Here is a 23,783-nt window from a genome sequence, read left to right as displayed (position 1 = left end):
CTTTTTTTTTTTTAGTCAGGATGATCACTACCATCAAAATTTCAGAATAATCACCCCTGTAACTTCAATGGCTCTTTGTTGCTAAAACACAGGTAAACTGCAGTCATCTTCAACACAGAAAAGGCCAGCCATCTTCCAAAGAAATGTCTGCTGAGAGTGTCCAGACCAATCTGTACAGTAGCTCCAACAGCAGCCAGCAAATTTAGAATAAAACCAGGCAAGACAGCTGGAAACCAGCCAGGTGGCAGTCCTAATTTACACATAAGCAGCAGCTCTTACATTTAATAAACCCGCATAGCTACATGGCACTGTGCCGAGATACATTAGCTGAAAGCCCACATAGCCATTTTTTTCAGTGCTAACTCTCTTTTTCGTGTCTGCTGCCTTCCAAAAAGCATATGCAGTGTTCACCAGCCTGACAGAAGCATGCCTCTTCCATAAGCAGAACTGCCATACTTGCTGCAGAGCAATGCACAGCATTACCAGCGGGATGACCTGGTTTCTCCACACTGTAATGACAGCTTTCATTGTGGTACTGCAAAGCTCCTCTGCTCTCTGAGGGAGCAAACATTTAGGAACTAATGTTTCTAATCCCAAACTCACCCACAGTTTAGGCAACTAAACTTTTTTTCAGACTGGCCTCAGACTTATAGTTTTATGTTCAAAAAGGGTGAAGAACTATAGTGGAAATAGATATTACTGCTCAAAGTCGTCACAGACAAAATAAGCACATAGAAAATGGCATGAATAGTACACTAAGAAGATATGCAAAGCTATGGCTTGGATTTTTCCTGGAGTAAGAATACAAGACTTTTACATGATTTCTATTGCCTTCCAGGATTCTGCTTATATGCATCTTACACCTTCATTTGTTCTCTGTTTTCTCTTTTTGCTGCTCTCAAAACCCCCACAGCAATGAAGAAAAAACCCAAACAAATTATTTTATGAAAAAACCCAAACAAATTATTTTATGAACACCTACGACATCAAATAATCACTTTCAAAATTATTTTCTTGGTAAAAGCAAAAACTTCTCTGAAAGACTCAGAAGCATAATGGTAAAGAGTACAGCAGACAGTAGTTCATCATTTGTAAAGGTATCTCTCACGGCTACACCACATTTATTTAGCTATACAAAGGAGAAATTTAGGCTAGAAGATCAACAACAATTTCTTTGTCTCTGGCAGGAAATAGTAATGAAACAATTTGCCAAAAGACAATTACAGGGTGATGGTAACTGCCTTCTTGTTGTCTAAGAGAAGAGATAAGAAAACAAGAGATACATTTTATGGATTTTTTCTAAGCATTCTTCACATTCCTCTATCTGCCACTGACAGTGACTTTAGGAGCTGACCAACATTCCTTTAAGGAGCAAACAGATGGCTGGCATTTAAAAGTCTCCACCCTTCTGTGTTTGGATCAGGACCAGGTTCAGTGCTGGCACAGTAAGTTATACATTGAGTAGAAAGAACACAGTGGTCAACAGGATAATGGAAACAGAAAGAATGCTTTCTAATAATATAATTTCTTCTCTGAAAGGCCGTTCTTCTTTAAGTAGTTACAATGTTTGATATCAGAAGTTGCTGTGTGATGACAGTGAGCTTAGATTTAGCTATCATTAAAGTGACACTGCTCTGAGAAATGTCTCTTGCATTGGTCTGCTTTCTTGGAACATCAAAAGTTGTATGAGACTGTGCCATGCTTCACTCACATATAGTAGGATCATACCTTGTGACTGCCCCAATCACTGTATTTGCTTTTATTCACAGGGTAAAACACTACCATTCATTCATCATACCTGTGCACATGGGTACTGACACCAAGAAATAGCAACAGTATGTAGTATGTGTATGATTTATCAGTGATATTGTAATCAGTGAAAAGAGCATGAGGACATACTCTATTAACTTGGATGGCTAAAATTACACATTTAAATGCTGCTTCAAGACATGACCACTGTTCCCACTTCCCTCTTTTAATCTAGCTGAGCTGAAGTCCACACACACAGGGGAGTACTGGTGTATAGATCTCCTGGATCAAAATGCTTATAAGGTCAATATAATAAACTTCAATATTTCTTTAGGTTGAGTGAAGATTGAATGGATGAAGAATATGCTATTTTAGTATCTGAACTCACCAAGGGATGGTTTGAGGCATCTGACTGATGACCTTTATGACCCAAAGCCATACATATATAGAGGTGAGTGTAAAGTTAAATGGCTCAATTATTGTCTTTAATATTGTTTATTTTAAAAATACATGTAGCTATGTGACAATCATAATTAAGTAATCATGGTCTCTTCTGGCTGTGGCATGACACTTTTTACATGCCAAAGTTCAGACGAATAAGTAAACAAAACATCAGCAAAATTCTGCATGGTCTATTGAATAAGATACACTATTATGACAAGTATGCTAACACTTATATTAGTATGCTTTTTTTATTTGCAAGTGCAAATAATTTTTGTGCTGGTTAACATCAAATGGAAATAGAAAAAAATTGTTAGAACACTCAAACAATTTTAGCATCGTGTAATTTTACAATATATCCTTGGGCTCACTCCTCTTGAGCTTTTTCAGACAAAATGTTACTGTAATAAAAATAGCCTAAATAAAAGATTATGAAATCAGACCCCAAATGTCAGTTCATTTCATGAGAAAAAGTGAGTAAAAAGTCCTGGACACCATAAAATATGAATTAGCTATGCAAGTAGTACTAATGACTTTGACGAAAGCCTTTTAGTCTCCCAAGTCAATATATAATTAGGCTGTTTTTATTTACTCAGGAGATAAGAACAGGTTGAAGAAACTGCTAAGGCTCTTTGGTAACTTAGACAAACTTTTGTCTACAGCCTGTCTACTTCAGAAATAGCTTTTTATGTAGTGCAGGGAAAGGCACTACATAACAGCAACTGCAGCTACAGTGGTATGTGGATCAAAAGGTAACCTGAAAGGGTTTTTGATCTGCCAAAATCTCACCTAAACTTGATATGCCCTGATTTAACAATCCGCTATACATGTGGTCTTATGGTTCTTTTTGTTGTTCACAGCCTACTATTTTCCAAGACAGGTAGATAATACAGACTGTCATGGCTGTAAAGACTGAGGCGGTGCTCTTGTAACTCTGGTTCGATTCCACAATAAATTCTGCAAGTTCAGTTTGAGCTGCACTGTGAGAAGTACAAGAGCCCTTAACTAAGCTCAGTGATACTCTGGGACACTATATCTCTCTAACAAATCAATGTTTTCCCAGGGTGTACAGTTCATCCTAAATATCATCTTGTAATTAAGATGCTCGTTGAGTTGCAAGTCCATTGATCACTTGCAATTTAGGATTTCTTGTCTTTTGTTTATATTTATAGTTCAAATTGGCTAGAAGAGAGTTTGTGTTTCATTCTATCGGTCCTACAGAACCTATTTTGGTCAGGTTGTGGGCTACATCTAGGACTTCCACAATCTTTGAGAACAGAAAAAATGACTATTAGCACAAATTATCTCAGCCTTTAGTACCTGTGATGTATCTACCAGCTGGTTATTTCAAACTATAAACCAAATGTTATTAAAAATAATCCAGATGATGGATTCTACTGGACGCAGCCTGTCAGGTAGCAGCAAGAGCAGGACGGGTGCACAAGGGAGATGAGCCAGGAGCCGGCAGTGATCACAGTACAGGCAGGGCAGTGACCATCCCGACCAGGGCACAGTCCCACAGTGTCTGAACTAGACCAGGTTGGTCGGTAACTGGTCCCATCAGCAGTCCCAGGCATAGTGAGGAAATAAGTCATGCTTGGGGTCCATCCAGTCAGGAATAGCAAGAGGCAGGACCCAAGACTGCACTGGAGACAGAGAAAACTACAGTGCAGGTCATCCAGGGTTCATCCAGTAAGTCGCGAACAGGACTGGCTAGGCACAGGCTGTCCTGAAAATTTACTGTTGCTAACTGTGTTGGGTCTGGCTGAGATGGAGTTCATTTCCCCACAGCAGCCCTCACAGTGCTGTGCTTTGCACTGAGAGCAAGAAAGGTGTTGATAACGCACCACCGTTTGGGCTATTGCTGAGCAGTGCTGGCACAGCATCGGTACTGTAACATTACTTGCCCAGTTGAGGGCAAGATCTTGTGAGTGGACACAAGTAGGCCAGCTGACCCAAACTAACCAAAAGGATATTCCATACCATACATCAGCTCAGATATAAAAGCTAAGGAAAGGAGGAGGAAAGGGGGAACATTCCTTGTTCACAGTTGCTGCCTGTTGAGAAACCACTATGTGTGCTGAAGCCCTGTTTCCTGGGACATGGCCAGATATCACTGCTGATAGGGAGTAGAGAATAAACCTTGTTATTTTCCTCTTTGCTTTTGCACATGCAAACTTTCGCCTTTGCTCTGGCAAACTGCCTTATCTCAACCCATGAGTCATTTTCCATCTTCTTCTCTCTCCCCTGTCTGGCTGGGAAGGGGAGTGATAGAGCAGCTTGGTGGGCACCTGGTGTCCAGCCAAGGTCAACCCACTACACTAACAAAAAACAGCTATTTATGCCCTTGCTCCCCAGCTGACATCTTTCAACCTACAACCTGCCCTTAGGATGTCTCTGACTCTGTCAGCATGAATACTCATAGCTGTACCTATTCATGGATATGACATCAATCCTGTGAATAACCCAAGTACCAATCATTGCTTTTTTAAGACTTACTGTACTTGTCCAGCACATACTCTGACATATAGAGCTTTCAAATCAGCTCAGAATAAGTGAGTAAATTTAGATGCCAGATTGTGATGAGCATCTTTTCTAACCATTTATCACCAGCACAGGAGTAAAACAATCCCTCTCTTTTACCTGTCATGAACTTTCTGCCTTAGATACACCACTCTTTGCAGACTAACTTCCCCTGAGATTCTGAACCAGCAACTAGTCTCAGAAGTATTATAATATGCTGGGTTAACATAACTTTTTTTAGTCTCAGCATCTGAAAATGCTGACATATTGATGGAGAAATCATACAAACATTTTTGGCCCCAGGCATGACGTCTTCAAACAGTATGACCATCTCCTGTTCTCTGGGCGGCTTTCAGGAGCATATTCAGGCAATCCATTACTTAACTACATTCCAAATTAGTTCTTCAATTAAGTGTTCTACTGTTACCCATCAATATTGTATCTGATGACTTTCCAGGGACAATAAAAACCTTTAGCAAGGTCCTTGATGTATATCAGGAAATATCTAGCAGCATTCAAGTGTTCCTAGAAGTGAGACAGGAGAGCATGGAATCTCTGGAAACTGACACAGAGACAAGTTCATCAAGGTGCAAAACACAGAAGAGAATTAAAATGTTTAAGCATGTTGTCAACATGCTTAACATCTATTAGTAGATGTTTTCAATGGTTAAAACAAAGATGGAAATTAAAAATAACAACAGTAAGAATGGTAAAAATGGTAAAATAAGGATAATTTTTTTTCTTTTTACTTCTAAATGTTTCTAAAGATAAATTATGTTTCTAGCTCACAAATTATACTTGGAAAACTGCACTTATTTGATTCAGTAGACTGTAACCGCAAATGCAGCTGTTGAAAACTGAATTGTTTATTCTATTGCTGTGCTTTCCCAGCTGTGACCAGATGTAACCGGCTGTTAACCAGTTGCTTCTCTCTGCTCATCTCCTGGCAACGTGGTGATCAACCAGCACTATAAAATGCTTATAGCTAACTAGAAATAGGAAACAGTTTAGACATTTACTTTAAATCAAATGATCTAGGGATTCAATATTTATTTATTTAAGATTATGAATCTGTTCATAGGTTGATTTTAGTACAACTAAATTGGCATTTAAAAGTATCTTATGCTTAATAATGAGCTGAAACATGTGCTCAACTGAGCACCTGTAAAATCAAAACAGGCAAAAGATACAGACAGGATGTTTTGGTGTATACACTGGTCTTGCAGTAAATGCTTTAGTATATGACCAAAAACACTCAAGGTACTGATTAAATTCCCACAGGTAATTCAATATTTGTTTCTCTGCTCTCTCCCATGTGGCACACAACTGAGTTTCCCTAGCCCATATTTAATATGCAGGCCATTTAAACATTGGATTATTATGGGCTCCTCCTAAGTTTTTCAATATCATGATAGCACCTCAGAACTTTACAAATGCCAATGAATTTATCTCACACCCCTTCTGTGAGTAAGATTTACCATTCCCTCTTTTGATGGAAGAAAGCCAAAACCATCAAAATACCATTAATTCTGGATGCACACTCTTTTTTATATTTTACATGGTAAAAATACGGACTCCAGTTAGAGCTGCAGTGCTTAGCATTTTTTTAAGTCTAGGTCCAAAAACATTGTGATTACTTGAAAATAAAGAACACAAAATTCCCTCCCTAACTTTGAAAATCTGTTTAAAAGTGACTTGCCAAGCAGAAGGAGGACTAGTGTAAAATCAATTTTTTACAGGGCACTTTCTGACTTGATCTTGAGATCTTTCTTTCTCTTCCAGCAATATTCTGCCTCTTTCAACTTTTGCAATCTGATCAGTTTTATAAAGTGCAAAATATTATTCAGAATGATTCTGTAGGAGGACATCCTTTGCTCTGTGTAAACCTGTAACTCTAGTGTAAAAATAGGACGTGTTGCCATCAAGAGAGAGCATGACATAAACAGGCAACAGCTGAACTAGGAATGTACAGTTATTTTAAAACGTGAAGTTTTCTTGTAAATTTAACGTTTCTTTAAGATGGATTTTTGGGCATAACGAGAGATCAAATCCTCAATTATCATTCATCACTGACACTGACATAGTTTATCACTTGGAGGAACTGCAATTACTACAAATAAAAGATGTGCATGCCAGCAGAATAATAGATTCTGGACCAACTGGGGAACTCCAAAGATAATTCCACATGACCCCTCTAAAGTTCACACCTCATGGTGAGGTTATTTGCTTTTGCAAATTAAACTTAGATATTACCAGCCTAAACCATCTGTATTTAGTTGTGTTATTACTGATTCTTGAAAGAATTATGAACAGAAGGCCTTTTCCACAGAAATTACAAATATGGATTTCAAAGAAAGAAACTAATTTTGTCTTTCAAGCCCAAACTAGTTTGACTAGCAATGAAGAAGGTTGACTCTTTGCAATCCTTAATGATTTCAAACCAGCCAAAAAGCATACCAAATCTCTCTCCTTCCTGAACAAGCTCATTCGGAAGCCAGCCAAAATCCATGAACGTTCATCTATGTGAAGCTAGGAAAGCAGACCTGGCATTTGCAGGATTCACACCCATATCCAGAACTGAACATACCTTAGTTGTGCTGGAAATGGTCTACTAAATATGCACAGGAAGCAGATACTCAGTTCTCATTTTAGATCTCTTTCCAGCTTAACTTTGGCAACCATAAAATCTTATTGCCTTATGGGGAAGAAATGGTATATTACTAACTCCGTGTGCAAGAGGCTTCTGGTCTTCTCTGGAATGACATATCCAACCATAATAAAAATTTCTCTCATTGCTAGAATCACATATTTTTCTGCTTGTTCCAGGATTTTACATGCAATATCAATTGAACAAATTCAATGTTAGCAAAAAAGCGCATAAAGAACAGCTGTATCTTTTCCTCTATTAACATTTTACTTCCTCATTATTATCAGCACTTAAATAAAATCTGTTGCTAAGTAAAGAATAGGAGATTGAAACAACCTCAAGAAGGCAAGAGTTATAATAATAAAATGCATTTAATTTCAGTGAAAAACATTTCAAAAGTTTTTAGCTAAGATAGAGGGGCTTTAATGGTAATGTAGATGTCCAATTAATCATTAAACCTGCAGCACGAATAATGCTTGCTATCATCTCAGATTGGACAGGACAATCTTTTTTCAGATTATTATAAGCTTTCTCAGTGATTTCATTTCCCACCAATAACCCCAGGTATCTTAGGAGCCTTTTTTGTGGTTTTGGTTAGTTGGTTGGTTTTGGGTTTTTTTGAGTTGTTCTGATTTTTTTCCCTAATGATCACAAGAAGCATGATCATGGGCATGAACTAAAGCTCACTCATAATACTCAAAAGTTTAGAAGCAGCAACTGTGATGTGGCAACGCATGTGCCACATCTGTATCATCATTAGTTGCTTTCGTCTAGACTCCACGTTCATAACTCATTTGCAATGAGCAAAGGGTCTGCATGGGTCTCCAGATTGGTTCCTACAGAATACTCTTCTCATTCCTACAGAATACCTTGTAAAGTCATGTGCTCTTTTTTTAACTCAAGGCAATCAAAGCATTCATTTCCTGGATGTATAAAATATTTTGGGTTAAGAATGTGATTAGCAAATATCCTCTTACACAGTGAATTCTCACAACAGGAAAGCACTTATCTCCATAGCAAATTCTATTCTGTGAGAACTTCCACGGAAGATGGACTGAACATGGTCAACCTACTTTAGGAAGTAACTTCTCAGTGTTCTTACATAGTGCTTTTTGAGACGTCTTTTGTAGTATAAAAATAAATCAAAATACGTATTAAAAAATAAATATATCCTTAAAGCTTACAAACCCAGGACATTTAATTGTTTGTGAATTTTCTCAGTGTAGAATTTCAGTTTCCAAACCCAGCCAAAAGCCACTTCAGATACTAAAACTTGCATCTCAGAACAGCGCTTTATCACAGTATTATGAACTTTCACAGGTCTATGGATTTTCATGATACTTCAAAATCTGATTAAAATTCATATGTTTGACAACTTGTGACTATTTGAAAAATCTTAGCATGGGATTCTTGATCTCACAGTTATGACAAAAAACTCAGAAAGTGACCTCAAAGAATAAAATCAGTGGGCAACCAAAAACTAACCCAAAGTATATTTAAACAGTTTTAGGATATCTCAGAACCATGTTGGGACTTGATTCATATTTAAATGGCTGGCACTACCAACAGTGATATTCCTTTGCATAGCAGTTCAGTTAACTGCTTTCATCTCCATCCCACTTTCTAATGCCAAAGCACAATGTTACTCTTCTACATCTGGCATTTGTAAGCCTCATTGCTGGGGCATAGACTAATGAAACAATTATTTGTTTTCTAAAGCAAGTGCATTTTCTAAAGATTGAAAAGCTGCATTATTAATTTCCTAACTTCTTTTTAGTATGCTCATAAAGAAAGACTTCTATATGTCTGCAAATACTGATACAAGAAAAGACCCTGAAACATCATAATGATAGCTAATAAAATGTAAAAGCAAAGGTTTGCTTTCCTGTTGCTTTGCATACACAGTAATAAAACTACTTCCCTAGTAGGATATAAAGTTAATATCTTTTTCTAAATTGCTTCAGCACTTGTGCTCATAAATGGTATGGTATTAAGCCTAAAGCAACATAAACATTATTTTATGGCATAGTATACCCTCGGTATGGAAATACTGTGTGCTATTCAAGAAAGAGGCTCTCTAAAACACTTTCAAAGGCTGTGGTCTTATTTGATTGATGAGTTACAAGATCACAGTGAGAGCTGTCACATTCAAAAAGCCAGGGTTGATAAGCCTTCAGGACACAGATTTAATCCTCAGGAGGAAGAACAAAAAGCTAACAGAGTAATACTGATATGCAAAAGGCAAGAAGCATCTGGCTTTATATTAATACCTATTTAAATGGTGTAGATGGAAATAGGCCAACTTTTAAAGTGATTTAGAAGAATCTTATTTTTACCATATCACTAATTACTGAACTTTGTGTATTGCTTCTGTACTTTTTAAAACTGCATTAGGCATATCTATTGAATAGATAAGTTCTTCAACAGCATATCATACCACAGTTATATTTCAGGGTGGGGTGGCACCACTATGAAGCTTGTAAGCTATAAAGCTCTACAAGGTACTTGTGAAAAAGAGGTAGCACTGCAACAGAGGAGGAATTTCAATTTGAAGGTACCGAGAGTGGAACTCAAGAGTGCTGTTGTTAATGATTACAGAATCACCACAGAGTAATGGAACTGTATTCCCTCCTGAAGCGCCTTTCTTATCCTTCCTCTCAAGGGAAGGAGGAGGCAGGGTGCCAGTTGCATAGGATGCATAACAATGGTCACACTAAAGCAGTACTAAATTACTTTCCAACTTTAGCTTCAAGCTATTCAAGGGGTAGTTAATGTTGCATAACTTGCATGGTCATCTTGGAAATGAAAAAAATGCAGTTATTATTCAGATGAATCTCACTGATATCCTTTCACATTTGCACTCCTTTGCTTGAGAGCAACTGGAATCTAAATCATGCTCTTTGACCACGATTGCTCACCCAAACATACTGTCCTGCCAAAAACCACATTGCCTTGCCAGAGGTTTTCATGCATGTTCTTTCAATATTTTAAGTAATGGCTCTTCACCAGAGAAGATGCTGGATAAGACAACTCAGCCAAACTCAAAATAATTACTACTTCTTTGAATTGCAGTAATACTTAGAAATTCCATCTGATATCAACATCACATTGCACTATGCATGTTACAGACACATTGAAGTTCAGGACAGAGCTGGAGAGTCTATTACCTGAATACAGTGAAAGTGAGACACAGAAGGAGTAAGTAATTTGATCAAGGCTACATAACAAAGCCCTGGTAAAATTTATAGGAAAGGTCAGGTGTCCTATTATAAGGTTTTAAACATTAGAATATGAACTATAACACTCATAAAAATGCAAAAAAAACCCCAACAAACAAAAAACCCCAAAAACTTTCAGACACAATAATTAAAGAAAAAACAACTTTTTAGAATAAAGATAAGTGTTTTCTTTTCCAGTGACAGAAGCCAGAATGCTTTTAACTAATTTGTTGAGGAAATATGCCACAGTGGAATTTAGTATGACTGATTAAACTATGTTAATACATTTTCCAGCTTTGGGTCTTTCCAGTCTCATTGCCCCATCTATGACCTTTCTAACTCAGGAATTACTTGTTCTGCAAACAAGCATCCATCCATGCTACAGGATATCATGGTTGAACAGAAATTATTTGAAGTGCAAGCACAAAACAAAGAGTGCATGACATTATGAAGCACACGTGTGTGTGTGTGCATTTGCTGAATATACTATCTGTGATATTATACTGCCACTATATAAAATCATGATCTAAACTGATTCTTAGAAGATTGATCCTTCTTGTTTGGACTAAGTATAACCCGTAAATCAACCCCACAGCCATCACAACCCCAATATCTTTCCTAATAAGGTGTTCCCATGCAAAGGTGCCATGTAGGGGTAAACAGCAGCTGGGAAAATCATTTACCTTTATAAGTCACATGGAAGGCTCAGTATGTTACTTCTTACTGTTGTTTCTTTTCATATATATTTCACCGCTGCAAAACCACATATACATGACAAATGTAATGCATACATGTTCCGCTTGGTGAGTGTATTCATGACTTTCCTTGGAACCGTTACTACTGGTCTGACCAAGATCTGTTTGTTGGAGAATGGTGGGTTCAACATCTGATCCTGAAAGTATCAGCAATCCTCCAAGCCTTTCTTCTTCCAGGTGACAACCATATGCTCCAATTTAGAGTGTACAGGACAGAAATAGTAGCATCAGACTGGAAAATTAGACTGTACATCTGCATCATGAATCTTTTTACCAGATTCAAGCCTCAGCTACTAAAACAGAAAAACATGTAAGCATATAAGATAGCTAAACTAGTAGGCGAGAGCAGGACAAAGCAATCTTAATGTGGATCCACACATGGGGATACAGTTTTTCTTGAAAAAATAATATAATTCCAGTTGAAGCCTGCTGATTCTTGCTGAACTATATATGGCTTTCCTAATAATATACACCAAGAAAGAGGTATTTCTCTTCTCAGTATTTTGTTATCTCATCCCTTTGTCATCCCTTGATGACTTGGTCCTGCCTTTCATTCACAAAATTGTGTAAAACAGCACCACTGCAGCAAGAAGGATGCAAGATGTCTTTGGTATCCACAAAACTAAGAAAATGGAATTGTCTTACCATCATCCTTTGAACCTCTGTGGGAATAGTTGTGTTAATTACCAAAACTTAGAGGAAATGATTCTCATTCTCACTCTCATTTAAGGTCCCTTTAAGGCTAGAGCTGACTCAGTGTAAATAAGGCTCATTAAGTTTAATGCTGATGATGTCTGGCCAGTGTTGGCCAAGGAAAGTTTTGTTTGCTCTTTCACTAGTATTTCTACTGCAGCACCTTCTGTTTTCTTCCTGAGACCAAGGCGATTGTCAGCTATTTATGGGCAAATAGTGCAACCTGAACCTACACTGGGAAGTAAGGAGCATGAAATAGCTGCTGCCCCATCCTTTCTCATTCTTATTGCTGAAGGCAAATTATTCTGAAGGGAGGAAAAAATCTGCTTTTTTTTTCCCATCACATTTTTTTTGCATTACATCACATAAACTGTTCTGAAAAAAAAGTGTAGAATTTCTACTGTGAAGTGTCTGTGGTAACAAGGTTTTTTTTTCATTCAGAATGTAAATGCTGGTAGTATCAACATCTGGAGGACTGTAGCCTTAGGCACCATTACAAGAAGCAAGAGATTTGGACAGGATACATTCAATCTTGCTTTAATGGTGTGATGCTCTGCCAAGATAAACTTCTAAGCTTTGACATATTTGATTTTGAAAAATGTTATCATCAGGTGTAAAGAGAATTCCTCTTCACTGAGGAGACTATTGTAGCAGTGTATCTGATGACATAATTACTATGTGACTACATATTTCACAAACATCTTTCTTGACCTGAATAAACAAGAAGCAACAAACATTCTTCTGATGACAACTTCATACACCAGTGGATTTAAATAACAACAAAAGGAAAGGATTCAGATTCTCACTAATGGCTCTGTAAGAGACTTATTTTCCATCAGCATGCTGAACTTTAAATCCATTGCTTCTAATTAAAGGAAGTCAGCTGCTCAAAAGCTTCTTATGCCAAGCCTCTGCATTCAGCCTTAACTCAGAATCTCTTCTCAAGTCCTCACACCATTCCAAAGTCTTCACTTTTGCCATACCTCGCTTCCCACTTTGATTAAAAAACACAAACAGTTGCGACCTCCTACTGTGATTGCTCCGATGTTGTGTGTGGCACGTTTCTCCAAAATTGTCATTATGCACATTCCTATGGACTGCTCAAAACTATTGCTGACACTGCTTAGGATTCTTTGTCCATCTTTGTCCATTTGGTTCAGCAGCAGCTTTGAAATGACCCCAGAAAACGGCTGGAAGTGAGAATGCGCTCACCGTGTACCCTGCACGAGGCTGTAATGGCAGAATAAAAAGGTCATGTCAGGGAAAAGTGAACATATAACATAGCCTTACATGTTTATCCTATGAGCCTTTAATCACCGAGCAGACATTTCTATGAAGGAGTTGGAAAAAAGAGGATGTGAAACTCAAGTAGAATTATAGGAAGCTCATCCAATGCCAAAATCTACAAAGGCAACACATAATCACAAGGATGACTAGGTACTGCTAAATTCAGTTTTGCAATGCCTAACTACTAGACAAACTCAAATTAGGATATATGCTGCTGAACACTGCTACTCTGAGGCAAACATCTACTGCCAAAGAGAACTGAAACCACTTTTCTTAGGGTTTTGTAGTATTCAGCCCCAGAGAGCTTATGGTTCAAGAGGATACTTCAAGTGGATAATACTGTGATGATTGTGAAAAAGATTCTCAGCTGGTTTAAATCAGTAGAAGTTTACCAAAATCAACAAGCTAAAAGTCAACTGCAACGATGCAAATTAAATTTTAGAATCATGTTCAAGTAGCAACGTTTTATAGTAAATCCATCAGAAACACAAATTCCACTTTTTTCTTGGACTAAAGAAAACTTGGACATTTCACTGATAAGCACACTGTACTCTCCCCCTAGTCCTGCATACTCAGCAGCAATTGTTCCTGGGATGTCATTCCAAAACCTGCTTTTCAACAACTCAGACACAGAGCTTCTCCTTTCTTGGATCATCTTTGCCTCCATAATCCACATGCATCACAGATGTAAAAAGTCAAACCTCTTATATCCAATTCAGTTTGTACCTTTTAACTATAGCATTAATGTGCCACAAGTATTTCCTAGAAGTAATTGTCATTATAATACAGGGCTCAATTCATTCACTAGAGGAAAGGTTTGCAGAACTCCTGGAAGTAGCCAGCTTCAGATAACGAGACCATTGGATTAAATATAGGTTTAGACTTCTTTTTTTTAATCTTTCCCTTTATCTCTATCCAAATACTCACTCCCTTTTGGCTGCTGTCACTAGAGCACTTCAGATTCTGGCACAGAACCAGTAAAGGAGGTATTTTCAAGAGATGGTAAATCAAGTTATTCAACGCTTTCCCTGGCTTCCTTTCTCAGAGGTTAAATATGTTTTCAAACCAGTAAAAGAAGTGAAAGTTCTTTCAAGTCTCACTTCTCACAAGGCAGGACAAGCAGAAGGGGGTTTTCCAATATTCACCACTAACAACAATGCAAGCCTGAGAAGAGCTTTTTTCCTTCTCTGAGCCACGGGATATGCACAAAGGCTTACTCATTATCTTTTCTTGTCATCTCCAAAATGACAGATACAGGGCTATCAGCATAATGGGACAAGGAATGTACACATACATCACGTTTCATTATCCACCTTTACTTTCAATTCAGATTCCTAAGCCAGTTCCAGGAAAAAATGCCAGCATTTATGTGCATATGAGAACTCTCTCTATGCTAATTTCATGAGAACAAGCTCGCACAAATAACACAGTCTTAACATGTAGTTTCTCTCTGTATGTAATAATATACTAGTTCCAAAGATGCTGAAACATATATTTTTGTAAATATATTGAAAAACCTTGTATTCATATTACAACTAACAAGCAAATGTCTGCAATGACACAATTCACAGAACAGGTAGAAATGCCATTGTATCTCAGAAGGAGCTTCAGAAACAGAGTAGACATTTTTATAACCTTGTTAAGCAGTGACACATCTTTCTATGCAATTATCCTGACGTCAGTTCAAATCCATAAGTCATACAATCAGAATAATATAGCAAAATGTACATGCAACCATCCTGATAGCTAGCCAAGCCAGACTCAGCTATTTGTCAAAATACTAGTCACCACTTCAGCATTTCACTGTGGCATGCCAAATGTACTTTTCATTTTTTACAGCAGTTGCTGACCAACACTCAGCACTTATTGTCAAACATGATGATATTCCATGAGAAGCAGTTTCAACTGCTATTCATATGCTCATTAGCTATTTTTGAAGGTCAACATATGATATTGGTAGGAAGGAAATGGGAAAAAATAGTATCACCACTACAAGTATTAAATTGGTTGTCCAAAAAAGTCTCTAAAAAGGACTTTCTATGAAAGTGGTGCTTTAGTCAAATGAAAGCAACCACAACTAATACAGAGCAGTTGAAGATACTTCTATGGCAGGACATAAGATTAAATTATATAATGAGCATTATTCATGAGGCATTATTCATTTCACCTTCAAGAAGACATCTAAAGAAAATAAAATGGATTGTGGCAAGTGTTCTCCACTGATTATGAAGGCACCCTATAATGACTACCTGAGATGTACATCTCTGCACTGTAGCCATCCCTTAAGGTGAAATGAATTCCTTTGTTTCATTCCAGCATTTATCCCTACTTTCTACATAGTAGAGCAACTCTACCTTCATTGCAGAGTATTGTTCCCCCATCATATTAGTAGAAATATACTACAAACCAAAAATCTAAAAGTTTTTTACTGGCTTAGTTATCAACATGCAATTTTCCTGAAGTTCTCAAAACACTTCACAGAGGTGCTAACCATCACTACCCCCATTTTACAAGAGAGAAAAACTGAAAGTTAACATGAAAATTTACATGACCTTGCCCATGATCTGTTACAGCTCAAAAGCTTAAACTAAAAGTAGAATCAAAATCCCAGGACACACTCTTTCATCCAGCATTTCATCCTACCTTAGAAGTAGCATCATATACCATCAGTCCAGCTCTGCTGCATACTATTCAACAAAACCGTAGGCCTGAGAAGTGGTATGGTAAGAATATGGTAAGAAAAATAAAATAGTGAATTATATTAAATATTTATTTAAAGAGCTTAAGACAAACACTACTGCTGTTTACCACATGGAATATCCACACAGCACACTGGAACAGGATGCAGTTGCCTGGCTGGCATTGGTTAAGTTTGTGTCAGAATGAAACACACTACAGCATTCTCAAAATTATGCCGAGCCCAAGTTATTAACCTTGTAAAGAGAGAAAATTTACTACCCTGAGCAGGGGGCCAGGCAAATACAGTTTATATATCTTTTGGTACTTGAGATATCCACAGTGCACTGTGCTTTGTAGATTTATCAGCCCAGTTCAGCCCAGGTGAACTGGGGATGGTCTTTATGCTCTGCTGCCCCACATAGACATATCCTAAATTCTGTGTAAAAGCAGCTAACTAAAATAATACTGCAGATCATCCTTTAAAAAAGAAAAACATTATAGACAAGGATTCCACTTTTTTTTTTAAAATTTCTGAAACAGATAAACAGTTTTAAAAATTTACTATAGGATAAGTTGGAGTATAAAACTACACCTGCACACACATACACGTGTGTACATCAACACATACACAGGTACATGCTTTGCTACTACTTCTTGTGAGTATATTAAACTACCAAAGCATGGTCTTTTTTTAATTGCTTAGAAAAGAAATATTTCAGTAATATTTTTTCCAGAGTAGGCAAAAAACGAGTCCTCAACACCATGACAGGTTGGAAGGACGATGCCTTCCAACCTTGTACCTGTACTGCTGGCCTGCCAAGAACAAGTCTTTACCAGTAGTCTGAAACCCTGGCACACGAATGTGATTTTCTGCACTGATTAATGCTGATCTAGCTGCCTGCACCCAGAATACAAGTCAAAAGAGCAGGAATGCCAGCACAGTACTAGTATGTTTGAGGCAATGATCTTGCCAAAACATTACATATTTAGCACTCTGGAACTGATGCAATGAAAACTGTTGTTAGAAGACTTGAGGAATTTCAGGATAGAAACAAAACAAAATAAATTCTCACCATTTTTCTCTGTCTAATATAAATTTCATCTCTTTCGAAATAATAAGCATTTCTGTATTCCTTTGCTAATGTGACCCATTTACTCAAAACTTCAATATTAGACATTCAATTTGAGAATATCAAGAACATTTCAGTTCTGTTAAGTAGAAATTGTTCTTAGCAATGAAATTATGTCACTGGAAAACAAATATCTGCACTACCAGTACAGAAAACCTCAATACTGTAATGGCTCATAAATATTAGATTACTGAGGAAAAAGCGTTTTACATGTGATGTCTGATCACATGAACACAGCTGTGGACTACCAGATCAGGATTACAGTTTTGGATGTTTCAGTTAACAATAAGACAAAGAAGACCTTCCTATACAATGATCAAAAGAGAAATTAACAGTCAGAATCTAAGGATATACTTGTATAACAGTGGAAACAAAACCAAATATATGTTTTTCAGTTTTCTCAGCTCTAACTCAAACAGTAATTTTTAAACTATTTTAATTAAGGGGTGCAAGGATATTCTGACTTTAACTGCCTCTTCTGCCTTGACATTACAAATTACCCAATCAAAAGTCATTAAAGACCATCAAATAATTTTTATAAAAGAAAAGGCAAAACTAGTGAGCAGTTTTAAAGGATGTTTTAAATTACGCTTTATAATATAATTCAGCCAAAACTCCATGAAATCTTTTCTTCTCTCATTCACACCCTCTTTGGGGTGGCTACAAGACTGACATGCTGTCTTGTCTCCTGTCTTGTACTGTCTTTTTTCAACTTCAACTTGGCTTGCCACATACTTGATGCTTCTTGCTCAGGTTTTTTCACTTTTTTCCCTGTAACTTCAGGAACCGATGAGTGGGGCAGCAGAACTGCCTTTATAATACCATGAGAGACAGGTTTAGATGGAAGTTGACAGGTCTAGATCTTATAGCATGTTTTCAGTTATTTCAGTAATATGTGGCAGCACCAAATCTTTAAGACATACGGACAGCCAATGCCAAAGTTACAATGCTGATCAGCCCTAAAAAAATTCAAAGCAGAGCGCTGCAATAACAGTAATCCAGCACTAAATATGGTCAGTACAGTAGATGGTTGATTATTCATTGAAGAGAAAAAAAATCGTATAATAAACCACATTTGTTATGGCACTTGCTTCTAAAACTTCCTGCTTCTGAAAGCCTGTAACACGTCACACCATTTTGCAATAATTATGTATAATAATCAGAACGAGACACCTCTTTCAACCTCCTATTGATCATGGCTCACTTCAAAGCAATTTTCTGACTTACAGGCTGTGGTTCATACAAAACTCCCTTGCATTTGCCTAGAAAAACATATGAATATATCAAATATATGAGTAGATCATAGGAGCTGCTGAAACGAATGCAAACCTGGCTCTGTTGAGTCTGGTTCCTCATCTCCAGCAATCATTTGTTTTACCAGGAAGTGAACAACTTTTTCAAGGCTCAGATGTCCATGATTTGGCAAGGAAACAACAGGAGAGTTCCACAGAAGCCCATGGGAATTAAGACCAAGTGACATTAAGGACACAGCCAGCTCTCTACGGGAGATTATGACGGGTATGCAGAGGGGGAGGAAATGGTAAGACATCCGAAGATTGTGGCATAACTCTTCATACATTTCTGCTTACAGGCAGAGATATATCAATAATTTCTGGCACATAAACAAAATTCTGATACGCTGATTTACTAAAGCAGAAATGGTAATAATAATAAAACCATTAAAACTCCATAAAGGCCTTTAACATGTCTGAAGATATTTTCATTACTGCAATAAGTGTTAAGTGTTTCCTTTGCTGTTAACAGTTTTTATGGCAAAGCTTTGAAGAATGTCTCACAGGTTATCAACAAAGGCTCTATCTATTGCATATAAAATAACAAACTAAAGAATCTAGAAAACTACTGTCAAGTTGTGGTGCAGGACTAAAGTTGGAATCACAAGAGGACAGATCTATTACTCGACTCATCTGTCACAATCTCAGTGGAAGGAAGCCATCTCAATTGACACCAGCTGAAAGTATAGGCTGATGCATCCTTATTCACTCTCTTAAGCCCACATTTTTCTTTTTTTCCCTCTTATATTCTAGTCACCAAGACCCTTCTGGCCAGCCACTAACAGTCTTTAAAGGCTAATCTTCCTGTTAGTTTGCATTTGAAAATGAATCTCATATGCAGGAAATTAAAGCCTTCCTCTCAAACATAAAGCAGATTCCAGTTGAAAACTAAAGAATTCATGCTTCAAACCACTCTCCGAGGATGTCTTTCTCTATTGGTAACATTTGGAGATGTTTGAAAAGGAGCTAATGAGGACAGGTTTATGTGACTGGTTATAATTTTACCTTCCCAGCTGCACATTTCACATTTGTCTCAGTGAATTACCTGGTAAAATATTTAATGATAATGAATGGTTAAAAGGCTTTGTAGCCAGAGAAACATTTCGAGCTAAAGTTTCAAAAATAGTTGGTAAAGTGAGCTTGCGTAAAAATGCACAAATGGCTAATTGTTCAAAATAAATTTAAAACATTTAAGCACATATAAACATAAACTGTTTTAATGCTTCAAACCACTAAATGATTAAACATATGATGAAAAACAGAGGGGGAACAGGTAGGAAAGGAACTGGGTAAGAATCAGGAAAAACTATATAAGTAGTTCATTTTACCAGCCATGTGAACAATCCCAAAGATCTTCCAGTGTTCACTGACCAAATCTTTCCTGCTGTGCAAATAAAAAAAAATTTTAGCTAAACTAGGCTTTTCGGAGAATTAAACTAATTGAGAACAACAAGTCTTCCTGATGAAGTGGCGTTTCCATGGACCGCTGCAAGGAGAAAAACTTACTCGATGAAGCCGTCAGACCTCACCAGTCCTCTTCCCACCTGCCTATTACCTGGAGCGGGTCAAGAGAAGCAGGAAGCTGCCCTTCACTGTGGTTGTCTTCTCTCCATGCTTATGAACTGCAAAATATAAGTACAAGTCTTCTGGGCTTCACTAAATTAATTTTCCAAAGAGTTCTTCTGTGGCTTTAACAGACAGTGGAGTGAGTATCGACTGAATAGGCTCAAACTCTTGACTTTCAAAGAAAAACTGAAGACCTGTGATAAGATTATTTTATAAAGATATCTAACCCTAAAAGAGGTTTGTCATATTTGCTGTGGCTGAAGAGTACAGTAAAAATTTGCATCACTGATAGCTTCAGAAGTACTGGTAGATGACAATTACCATTTATTTGCAGCACAGTAATACAGATTAGTGTCTCAGTGTGCAGAATGCAAATTACATTCACCATAATTAAAAAAAAAAAGTAAAAAGCAGCAACTGTACTGATCTACTTTTGTTAACTTTTTGAAAAAGATAAATTATTTTAACAAAACCCAAGTTCATCATCGCTCTCATATACATGAGACTGGAGAAAAGGAATGTTTGAAGGAAGACTTTCCTTTGATCAAGAGGAATCGAGTTAGAGAACACCTAGGTAAACCTGACATTCACAAGTCCATGGGCCCTGATGCGATGCATCCACAGGTGCTGAAAGAGCTAGTGGACACTACTGAGGCTGCACACAATGATCTTTGGAAGGCTGTGGTGATCAGGAGAGGTGCCTAAGGACTAAGAGAAAGTAAATGTCAGCCCAGTCTTCTAAAAGGGTGAGAAGGAGGACCCAGGGAACTATGGGCCAGTCGGTCTCACTTCAATCCCTGGAAAGGGGATGGAGGCCTTCTCTAAGCACACGGAAGACAGGAAGGGGATCAGTAGTCAGCATGGATTCACTAAAGGAAAATTATGCTTGACCAATCTGATTGCCTTCTACAATGGAACAACTACCTGGATGGGCAGAGTAGATACTGTCTGCTTTAACTTCAGCAATACAACTGTTGACTCTCACAACATCCTTGTAGGCAAACTCAGGAAGCATGGACTGGATGAGTGGAGAGTGAGGTGGACTGAGAACTGGCGGAATGGCAGATCTCAGAGAGCTGTAATCAGTGGCACAGGGTCTACTTGGAAGCCTGTCACCAGTGGTGTGCCCCAAGGTTCAATACTGGGCCCAGTATCGTTTAACTTATTCATCAGTGGCTTGGATGAAGGGGTAAATGCCTCCTCAGCAAGTTGCTGACAACACAGAGCTGGGAGGAGTGGCTGATACCTCAAGGGCTCTGCAGCCCTTCAGAAGGACGACAGGTTGAAGAGATGGGTAGAGAAGAACCATCTGAAATCTAACAAAGGTAAATGAAGAGTCCTGCATGTGGGGAAGAGTAACCCCATGCACCTGGACAGGCTGGGGATCGACCTCCCAAAAAGCAGCTCTGCGGAGAAGGATCTGGCAGGTGAGCCAGCAGTGTGCCCTGGTGGCTAGTGGTATCCTGGGGAGCATCAGGAAGGGTAATCCTGTGCCATCTACTCTGGAATGGCACTGTTTGAGCAGGGAGGTTGGACCCAATGACCCACTGTGGCCCCTTTCAACTTTAACCATTCTGTGATTGCTCTGATTATGTACCATCAAGCCATTTTTTACCTATTCACCTGTTACATAAAAAACATTTGCCATGGCTGTTGTCCTGAAATGTATGTGCTTATTGAATGTATTCATTATGTCACAGGTATTTATAAAAACAGGAATATAATAAAAGTACAACCCACAATATCTGCTGCTTAGTCACACAGAGTCTCTACTGTTCTGTCAGTGATGCTCGATGCCACTAAGCAGCAGATATTTCTGCGACAATTAAATTTAGGAAAGCTATACCTTTCTGTTGATAAAGATATACTTGCCAGAATGATAAATGCTTGTAAATGATTTTACAATTAGGATATATTTTCATGTCTATGTACACATTTAGGAGGAAGCAATTACTGTAAAAATGTGTGTGGGTTACGATATTGTAAAAGTGAATTTGTCCACAGATTTTGCATTAATAATGTTTCTTGTGGCAGCCTAACAGGCACAGTGAGGTACTTTTCCTCTACAATCATACTTGTGCACAAAGAAAAAATTTAAATGTTGAAATTAAATAAATTCAAAATTTTAAAATTCAGGTGCTTGGTTTCCTCTTGGCTTAGTCTCCTAAGGAAAACAAACATACTCAACGTAGTTATCTGTTTTTCATTCCCTGACATGAATTTTGAACTCAATAGGCCATTTCAATCTAAAGGGAAAAGGTCTACAAAACATTAAAAATCTTAAGAGTTTTCTTTAAATTTGGAGACTGGAGAGAGAGAAAAAAGTTCCTATTAATATTTCAACCAAGAAAAGTTTTAAGATCATTCTTAATTAGACATCAAAAATTCTCATAAAAAGAGACAGCTGAAACAAAGCTCTCCAAATTTGTTTCTAATACATGTCCGGTACACACAAGACAATCAAGGAGTCGGATGTAGCCAGCATGTGTTTAGGAAGGGTCCTACCTGACCAACCTGATCTCCTTTTATGACCAGGTGACCCACTTGGTGGAGGAGGGGAAGGCTGTAGATATAGTCTATGTGGACTTCAGCAAAGCCTTTGACATCATCTCCCATATTACTCTTGGAAATGCTGGCAGCCCATGGCTTTGACATGGCCAGGCACAGAGAGTGGTGGTGAATGGTGCTGCATGCAGTTGGTGGCCAGTCACAAGTGGTGTCCCCCAGGGATCAGTACTGGAGTCAGTCCTGTTTAACATCTTTATTGATGACCTTGATGAGGGGATTGAGTCTACCATTAGCAAATTCAAGGATGACACCAAGTTGGAGGGGAGTGTCAATCTGCTAGAGGGTAGAGAAGCTCTGCAGAGGGATCTGGACAGGCTGGATCGATGGACCAAATCCAACAGTAGTGAGGCTCAACAAGACCAAGTGCTAGGGCCTACACTTTGGCTCAATAACTCCAGGCAGCTCTACAGCCTTGGGGAAGAGTGGCTGTAAAGCTGCCCAGTGGAAAAGGACCCGTGGGTGCTAGTCAACAGAGGCTGAACATGAGCCAGCAGTGTGCCCAGGTAGCCAAGAAGGCCAATGGCATCCTGGCCTGTATCAGTAATAGTGTGGCCAGCAGGATTATGGAAGTGATTCTTACCCTGTACTCGGCACTGGTTAGGCCACACCTCGAGTGCTGTGTCCAGTTCTGGGCCCCTCAATTCAGGAAGGACATTGAGGTGCTGAAGCAGGTCCAGAGAAGGGCAATGAAGATGGTGAAGGGTCTGGAGCGCATGTCCTATTATGAGTGGCTGAGGGAGCCGGGGTTGTTTAGCCTGGAGAGGAAGAGGCTCAGGGGTGACCTTATTACTCTCTACAACTACCTGAAGGGAGGTTGTGGTCAGGCGGGTGTGTTGGCCCTTTCTCCTAGATACCAGCCAAAAGACAAGAGGACATATTCTTAAGCTGCACCAGGGGAGGTTTAATTTGAACATTAGAAAGAAATTCTTCACAGAAAAGGTGATTAGGTATTGGAATGGTCTGCCTAGGAAGGTGGTAGAGTCACTGTCCCTGGAGATGTTTAAAGAAAGACTGGACATGGCACTCAGTGCCATGGTCTAGTTGACAAGGTAGTGATCGGTCACAGGTTGGACTCGGTGATCTCAGAGGTCTCTTCCAACCTAATTGATTCTACAATTCTGTGATTCTATGTACACAGCCTCATTGTGAAATATTTCATTTAGTGGTCTTACCCGCAACTTTTTGAAGCCATTTTCCTTTTGTTTTGCTTCAGAATACAACCATAAGATAACAAA

General features: G+C 38.3%; 1 long non-coding RNA gene across 1 annotated transcript; it reads left to right on the top strand.

Annotated features, from left to right (window-relative positions):
• Positions 1 to 2,107: 2,107 nt before the first annotated feature.
• Positions 2,108 to 22,111, top strand: LOC120323015. Its single transcript, XR_005563059.1, has 3 exons — positions 2,108 to 2,200; positions 18,504 to 18,640; positions 19,824 to 22,111. It is a non-coding gene; the product is annotated as an uncharacterized LOC120323015 (long non-coding RNA).
• The last annotated feature ends 1,672 nt before the right edge of the window (positions 22,112 to 23,783 follow it).

Source organism: Pipra filicauda, unplaced genomic scaffold (genome assembly GCF_003945595.2).
Source record: "Pipra filicauda isolate LSUMZ 115617 unplaced genomic scaffold, ASM394559v2 scaffold184_size3518187_pilon, whole genome shotgun sequence".
NCBI classification, from domain to species: Eukaryota; Metazoa; Chordata; class Aves; order Passeriformes; family Pipridae; genus Pipra; species Pipra filicauda.
The sequence above is the reverse complement of the archived record's forward strand: the minus strand, read 5'-3'. Positions and strand labels throughout refer to the sequence as shown.